Below are 9,177 nucleotides of genomic sequence, written 5' to 3' on the forward strand. Positions count from 1 at the left end.
GGAGCCAGGGCACATCCTACTTTTAAGTTGCTGGGCTCAACACAGAGGACTGGGATCATATTTGATTTCTTCAAACACTGGAGTTAAAACGTGCACCAGAGCTCTTGCCCCTCTCCTGCATGGGATACCCTGGTTTTTTAGAGCATACTTTTGGGTGTTGTAGGCTTTTCTTAGACTGAGCTGCTTGGATGTTCTCATCTAGTGCATGACTGAAACATAATATTGAGGATCTTTTTGACGGGACTGTTTGCCATGAGTGAATGATGTGGGGGATTGTTTCCACCGGGGCAAAGGAAAATCCTAGATTCAAGTCCAAGTTCCAGGGAGTACTTATGCCTTTTATTCAATGATCATCTGTAGAAACACCAGGAGGAGCTGGGGCTTCTATTCCGTTCTGTCAGCATAGCTAGGATGTCGCTGGTCAGCAGGATCCATTTGCTTATGTTCACCTGCTCTATGGCCCCAGTGGGGCAGTGGTGGCCCAGGCTGCAGCTGCTGCCACACAGGTCTGACAGGTCTGCTCTTTGCAGTCAGTGCTTCAGCTGTTGGGCAGCTCTACCAAAGCAAACTCACTTCTCCTGCCTCCCCAAGGACGCTGTTGCCCTGAGCACCATCACTACCATGTGGAGCTCTGCTCCGGATGGGATACTCTCTGTGCCCCGCTGTTCCTACTGCAGCTGCTCCTTCTCCAGTATACAGGCAGTGAGTCTCCCTATAGACCAAGCTGTTCTTGGAATCAATAAAGCTCCTAACAGAAGGGCTCTGGAATACTAGCTGAAGTTTCTGCTTTCACTATACCCAGAGGAAAGAGCTCCCAGTTTATGCAGTTCAAATCACTGTGTTGCAGCCAAGGGGATATGTATCACCTGCTCACACTAACATCTGAATATGGTGCCTGAAGTATGGCTGGTGGATTGTGTCAGGCACATGAGACTTACAAAGAGCTATGGTGCCTATTTCTTTTTTTTTTTCCTCCCTTTTTCTCTCTCTCTGTTTTTCAGTTTTGGATATTTGCTATGGGGAATTAAAGTGAGGTGGAACAGTGAAAAATAGTTCCCTTTGTTTAATTCCAGTAACCTTTGTACCTCACAGTTCAAGCACAGATAGTAAATAAAGGGAGGAGTTATTTATCCTGAGTATCCTGAAAAAAGCAAATCTTTCTAGTGTTCATGCCAGCTGACCTTCATGGAGCTCTCTATTTTCCAGGAAAGGACCATAATTATCTTATGGCATTAAATTGAGTTGGGTGGGAAATGCAGCCTCAAATTTATTAGTCAAAGTTTCAATGTCAACAAGAGCTTGTTCTTGAATATTACAGGCCTAGATTTTCTTTTCAATGTAAGTGCCAAGCATGAATAGGACAAGTGAGTGCTGTTGAACTGTCTCTTGAAAACATTGCCAGGATACCAAAAAAGAGGATTTCTCCCCCTCCCTGCCCAGCTGAGAGGATTTTTCCTCATTCTGTACCAGCAGGAAGGCAGCATTGTACCAAGAATATGGACCGCTCTGTGTTTTGGTTGATTTAACATGTATGCACTTTTGCAGAGTAGTGATTTCCTTGAGTGGAGTTATGCAAGTAATTCACCGTGAGTCATTCATGCAGTGAATTAAGTGCCTCTTCCCACAACCAGGTCGTCTCCTGACAATCTTTTTTTTTTTTTTTCTGGAATTACTCAACAAATCCGTTTGCAATTACTTTTAAGCATTCTGTGTAGATCACACATTTATGTATGTGGCTAATGTTTGTTGATTTTTTTTGAGTCATATTCATAATACATCAGAGAAAATACATAGTGTTTTCTCTGTATCGGTTGGTATAAACGTCCGTACCCACAAATAAAAATTTCGTTTTCATCTGGTTTCAGGTGAGCATGTGCCTGTGTGTATCCCTGTCAATAAAACTAGATTTACTTGAATGGTGTGTCACATTATGCATACACATCAACACAGAAGGGAAGGCAATCTGCATTTTTCAAATAGTTTTATGGAAAAGTCTCGGGTGCTTTTTCCAGCAGTAAGTGACAGAGACCATCATGGGCTTGGGAGCAGGAAGATGCCTGTGCACATGCCGAAAGAACATAGAGAGCAGCAAGATGCCTGCAGTCTGCTGGGATGGAGCAGGGCTGGCAGGAGTCTCCCTGCACAGGTTTTACCTGCCTAGGTTCTTTGTGCATTTCTGTGCATGTAAGAAGTTGCAACAGACTCTGTGCAGAACCAGTTCAGGTTGCTGAAAGCAGAAAGTGAAAGGCCAAGTGCTGCTGGTAAGCAAGAGCAGGTGTTCATCCTGTGCCAGGCATGGCCGAAGCCCGTTCCCCGCAGGTGTTGTCCTTACAAATGCTCTGGCTGACTTTGCCTCTGCCCCATTTGAGTAATCTGGCTTATTTTGGAGGAGGAGGAGCCCTCCAGAAAGGAGGAATTTTTAGGGAGAGCTTCCTAGAGCATAAAGGAATCAACAGTGAGGTTTCCCTCAGAGGTGTCCATCTCGCAGAAAAAAAATTGTTCTTTTCTGCTTTACAGGACATGTGCTGGACCCTGCAGAGCTCATGGATGCTCTGCAAGGAAGGTGTAACAGCCCACAGTGCTTAGGAGGACCTATTAATGGGCTGGGTACCTGGCTAATGGGGATGCCTTTGCTGCAGCCAAATGGAATACTTAATATGTGTAGATCTTTGGGAGATGACTGGGCTGCCAAAAGGAACGGGCAACAAACCAGTTGGAGCTGCTGATGCTGAAGCTGTTGTCACAGATTTACCAGAAAATCTGCTTTTCCTTCCAGCTGCTTTTTTTTTTTCCTAAAGAAGTGATTATCAGTTCAGCTTTTCCCTGGAAATGATACTGAGGCAAACTTCTATCAGATATTGCTAAATGTAATGTGCCTTTTCATGACTTCTTGGCTCATGATGGCTGCCAAGTTCACAGGATATTTTGGCCGCGTTACTGAAACTGTGGCTTCTGTTGTTCGTAGCTGTTCAGGACTTCCATTTGCTCATCCTGAGGGAACTGTAAGAAAGACTGGCCCCTGCTGTTAAATTGTTTGCATAATTCCTTTTTTCTTTTTTCTTTTTTTTTTAACTGGGAAAGTTGATCTTAGACTGGAAGAAGTATCAGCAATGTTAGAGTTTTAACATGAAATCATATATCTGAGTGATTCAAGATGAGTGTGTCCCTCTTCTCTCATCCATTGCCTTGAAGTTGAGGAAAGTGCTTGATTTCCTACTTTGATTTCTCTGGACGACTCTTAATCCCAAATTTTAGTGAGGAGCTGATTTATTGTCTAGCATCAGGGAGGGGACATTAATTCCATCTGCCACCCAGTGTGCCTGCTTGGAAAGAAAGAAACCTCTGCTGTAGGTAAGATCAAAACCAAAGGGTATAAACTGGGTTGAAATCCATGTGTTCAGGCTGCTTGTCTGGAAAACTCAACTCTACTTCTACTTAACCCTGTAGTTGTCTGGAAAGCCTTGAAACACCTGACTCTCTACCTTGAAGCTCACCCGAGTGCCCAGAACCACACTCCTTGGGGTCTCCAGAGCTGCCAAAACTGGCAGCTTTGTGCCTCATGCCTGCCGGAGCCTCTCTGGCATGGAGAAAACAAGGATTTTACTTGTGTAGGGGCTTGGTGGGCCCTGGTAGCTGTGCCAGGCCCCTCCCCACGCAGTGCCATGGCAGCTCCAGCTCCAAACAACTGCTCCAAAAGATGTGTTAGAACTCTCAGTGCAAGTGGGAGAGGGGCAAATGAGACCCCTGCCTGCTGCCCCCTAGGAAAGTGCCCTCAGGGGCAAGGATGCAGTGCCCCCTTGCTGAAAGCCTTTCCTAGAGTCATGATGCCAAGGAGAAAGGAGGAATTTGGATGCCAGAACCCACAGTCAGCGTGTAAACCTCCTAGGATAACAATTGCCAGGGCAGTGAGGAGGCAGCCCGGGGCTCCCCACTCCCTGGTGACGGCCTCAGAGTGAGGTTTCAGCATTAGGCACACGCTCCCTCCTCGCTCTCCCTCGCAGCCCCCTCCGCCCTCCCGAGTCTGAAATTCCTGGCTGTAGAGTGTGGCAGTTTCAAAGCAGGGGTGGAGGAGGCTCCTCCACCCAAGGTAGCCTCCAGCCTGGTTGTTGGGGCGCTCTCATGGGATGTGGGAGCTGTGGGTTTGGGCCCCTGGGGCTGAGGCGGGAGAGGAACCCAGGCCTCCCACTTCCTCAGCATATAATTTGAATACTGAGGCATTATATAATAAAAGCTATCACCACCTTTTCTTCTTCCTGCTTTGTTTTTAAAAGACTGATCTGTGTGGAGTCTTTTGAAAGAAAGGGCGTAGGTACCAATCTCCAGGAGAAGGTTCCAGACAATGGATCCCAGGCAGACAGGATTGCCTCACTCCAGCCTCAAGGGGCTTTTAGTGCAAGAGAGAATTGCAGATACACCCTTGTCCTCCACTTTTCCTGTTGCTTCAATGTAAGCAGCTGCGTGCTCCCTTCAAGAAGATCCCACTGTATCCTACCAGCTCTGTTGTGTTCAAGTCTTGAAGCACCCAAATTCCACCATGAACCACACAGGGGTTCTGAGTGCAGTTCACGAGATGCTGGAGGCCAGATCACGTAAAAGTCAGTGCCCAAACCTCCCCTGAGTTTAACCTTAAATTCTCTACTTAAATCAGCTTGTCAAATCCGGATGAAATGACTTGCCTCTGAAAAAATACTGGGGATAGAGGCTAGATCAAGAGGGACATGCTTATGTAATTGCATAAGCAGGTAAGACTATTTTTGTTGCTTTGAAAACCTTAGAAAACTTTAGACTAGAAATAAATGTCCACAAGTAGCCTTAATCATTGCACTCTGAATACTCATTTGAAATAGTCTTGGCAATCAATTCTGGTGTAGCTCTGGCTGGAAAAGCCCAGACAGTCCCAGATGTCTCTTTGATGCAGGATCACACAAAGATTCAAGTTTCCATTGCTCTGATGAAGCAAGATGTCCCTTGCCCTAACTGAGGGGGAAGAAGTCGCTGTGTACCAAAATATAAATGTGTTGCACATGGTGCTTATTAATCAATGGAGTCAAGTCTGGAGCAGCATCAACTCTTACAACTTGTACTCAGTGGTGTCATTATACAAATCCATATATCTCTTCATATATCCATCTATCTTTCTGTGATACTTGAAAAATCATGGTAGCTGGGTGAAGTCCCTGGGGACTGGAAGTAGGGAAATAATGCACTCATTTTTAGAAAGGGTAGAAAGGAACATCCTGGGAAGCACCAAGCTGTCAGCCTCACCTCTGTGCCTGGGAAAGTCATGGAGCAGATTCTCCTAGCTGTGCTAAGGCATATGGACAGGAAGATGATTCGAGACAGCAACCCCCAGGATAAATACAGTCTGGGAGATGAAGAGATAGAGAGCAGCCCTGCCAACAAGGACTTGGGGGTGCTGGTGGATGAGAGGCTGGACATGTCCTGGCAATGCATGCTCACAGCCATGAAGGCCAACCGTATCCTGGGCTGGATCCAACGGAGCACGGACAGCAGGGTGAGAGAGAAAATTCTCCCCGTCTACTCCTCTTTGGTGAAGCCCCACCCTTGTCCAGCTCTGGCTCCTCCAAAGAAGGTCATGGACCTACTGAAGTCAGTCCAGAGGAAGGCCACGAAGATGATCAGAGGTCTGGAGCACTTCTTCTAGGAAGAAGTTTGGGTTATTCCACTTGGAGAAGAGAAGGCCCCAGGAGAACTTACTGTGATCTTTTGGTACTTCAATGAGGTTTATAAGAGAGATTGGGACAAACATTTTGGTAGGGTGTGTTGTGATAGGACATGATGTAATGGTTTTAAACTGAAACAGGGTAGATTTACACTAGACAGAAGGAAGAAATTTTTTACAGTGAGAGTGGCAAAACACTTGAACAGGTTGCCCAGAGAGGGCAGTGGTGGATGCCCTGTCCTTGGAAACATTCAAGGCCAGGTTGGATGGGGCTCTGAGTAACCTGATCTGGTTGAAGATGTCCCTACTTCTTACAGGCATGTTGAACTACATGGGCTTTAATGGTCACTTACAACTCAAACTGTTCTATGATTGTGTGTAACCTGGTTTTGCAGCACTCCATCTGTGGAACTCTATTATTTCCCCTCTTTTTCTAGGCAGAAACCTCACTCCAGGGGGAAGGAGGCCAGCTCATCAGTAGGGTCTTCATGAAAGATGAAAATCTTTCATTTATTGCAGTAGATACTACAAATCAAAGGAGATCAGCAACCAAAACGAAGAAAGGATATCACTGTCCTTGCCACACTTTTATCAAGAGAATTCCCCAAAGGATGGCAAAGGTTCTCTGCAGCCCCTTCATTCACATCTTCATTATCATAAATTGCCAGTGGAGCAATCATTGCAAGGGACACATTGCTCTGAGAGAGGGAATTAAGGCTTTGTCAGCTCCTTGAGATGGTCAAGAAAGCTGAAAGGCATGAAATAGAAACCTTCCCCAGGATGTCCTGCATGTCTAAGTATACATTTGAGGAAGTCCAGCCACAGGAGAAATGGCTGGTTACCCTGGGCCTGGACTGACTGGCCAGATATGATGTTTCATGGACCCTCGGGTAATTTTTGTCAGGTGCTGTGATGAGATGCTGCTCTGATACCATCAGGAGATGCTCATGGGAGAGAAATAAAAGAAAGAAAGCACTATAGAGGATCATTTCAATACCTGACACTCTTACACTTGGCTAATTGTATTTGTTCATTAAGATAAGGATCAGCATTCAGCTTCTTCTACATTTAGGTCAGCCTTCCAGTACATTTGCACTTGCAAGAGAGAGCTGCTTTAATGAGGGATAATGAAACTTGCTACACATTGCATCATAACTTCTGTGTTAATATCATTTACACATGATAAAATGCAAATAGTATTGACCGTCAATGCACAAGCATGCTTAATCCTCTAAGCCCACACACACGCATGTGCTAAAACTAATATCCCTAACAGTAAACAAAGTATACATCTGTGCCTCTCTCTGTCCTCCTGAGAACATTCATTTTCCCTAAACTACAGGGTGCATCAGCTCTACCCACACAGCCAAATAGACTGCCACTGGCTCCTATAGGTACCCTTATTCCCTGTTTGCACTTCACAAAACCATGAGAACACAGTGAGACCTCACTGTAAACAACCGTGCCTTAAGCAGACCCACACTCTGATTTGCAGGCATTCAAAGGGCATTTCTAATGCATAACTCCAGTTGACTCTCCCAATGCATTTTGGGTGTCCAAGGCTGGCTTGTCCATCCTCTGTAGGCACCCTGAATTTTGAAATAGACATCTCAGCTAAATGACAGCTGGTAGAGATGCTCAAACTCTTCTTCATTTAGGATTTGTGCTGGTAGAGGGGTACCAGCATACCCTTTTACATCTGGGGTTTGGAGCTGGAAGGTAGTACAAAAGGCAAGGTATTAAGCTCAAGTGGGATCAGTTAGTGACTAGCCATCTTCAGTGAATAAATGTTCCCTGAACGTTAAATGGGTCCACACAAATGCCAAGAAATACAGATTAAGCACATGGTGAAAGTTAAATGTGTTTCGTTATAATTCTGTCGTGCAAAGTTCAGCTCAGAATGTCAGAATCACTAAACCCCTTTCAGGTACCTTAATACCACATAGGTGTTCGTATTTTGGAGAGAAAACCCTCTTCAGGTTGCACTACTGGTTGAGAGTACTACCTCTAAACGATATGATTTTAGGGGCATTCTGTATTTCTGGTTCCCTGAGAGCTGCAAAACTTTTTTGATCAACTTTTCTTACTCTTGGAATGTAAAAGCTCACATTAGTTCGGACTGGTGAAGAATTTTCTTTGGAAATTTCTTACCCACCTTATGAAACCCAGCATTGCAGCAACTGCTGTTTCCATTTCTCAGTGCTATCAGCAAAGTGCTCCTTGGGTTTTAATGATCCAGAAAAATGCAACAGACAGAAGTTGTCTGGAGAAACCATAGATTTGTGTAGGACATGATCCCCGGGGAGGGGTCCCGCTGGTGAGGAAACTCTGAGGAGCAGCTGAATAAGCTCAGTGCCTTTGAAAGGCACTCTTCTCTTTTGATTGCACAGGCTCTTAACTTCAAGAGGGCTGCTTCATGAAGCTAGTAAAATTTAGTTTCACGATGCCTACTGGCTAAGTCTTGCCATGGACAATCAAAGACTGAGCAAATGAGGTTTGCTCTCCAGAGAAGGCAAGTGTCCTGCCCTTTGTCACCAGCTAAGCCTGACATTCACAGAGCTGGTCAGAGAGTGATCAGTGTTGAATACAGATGTGCCCTTTAGACACTTCTTGGCCCATTCAAAGCTTGGCAGTAGATTTCTGTGCCTACCTGAAATCACACTGTATTCCCTCAGCAGCCATGAAGTCAAAACGTTTTTTTATGTAATACCGGTGAAGCAGATGTTATTCAGCATTTACTATGCTTTCAGTGCCTTAGCAGCTGGAAAGACAAGTGTGTGCTAGCAGTGTTAGAAAGCACAGACTGTACTTCCAAGGTACAAAAGAGTGCATGTGCAGGAGCAGCATCTCCTCCAAGCAGAGCAGGCAGCCCATGGACCTGTGTCAGTCGAGGACCTCAAGACACGAGCTCCTTAGACAGCTGAATGCGGACTCCTCTCAACCGGACGTGCACTCACTTTGAGGATTATGTATGTTAGATCCTTGCTTTGATACCTTCACTTACGCAAAGCCTTGGCTCTATCAGTTCCAGCATAGTCAAACTTGGGTGAATCAGCTTCCCTCAGACCATGCAGCCTGATTCACACGCTAGGAATCCAGCCTCTCCTTGCTGCAGAGTAACCAGTGGTAGCTCCAGCAGTGGCGCTGCATTTACTATCAGCTCTGTGAGCATTTTTTTATGCAAACCTCAGGGGTTTTTTTTAACCCTGGCTGTTGTGAGTGTGCCCTGGACTGCTCCAATTGACTGGATTTGTAAAAGTAAGACTGTGTGCATGGAGGATGAGCTTGTGCTCCTAAGGAAAAGAAGTGGAGGCTTTATCTATACCCGTAAGTTAGAGGGTGTGAGCTCTGTGCCGAAACCAGCCATGCTTTTTGGTGCTTGTGTTCCCCGGCATGGCTTTGGCCCATGAGGGCTTGCAGCCTCCTAAGTACTGCAGGGTGTGGCACACATCAGACTGATCTTCAGGGACCATATGAATGAGGCCAAGTGTTCT

Source organism: Corvus brachyrhynchos, unplaced genomic scaffold (genome assembly GCF_000691975.1).
Source record: "Corvus brachyrhynchos isolate BGI_N302 unplaced genomic scaffold, ASM69197v1 scaffold12, whole genome shotgun sequence".
Lineage (NCBI taxonomy): Eukaryota > Metazoa > Chordata > Aves > Passeriformes > Corvidae > Corvus > Corvus brachyrhynchos.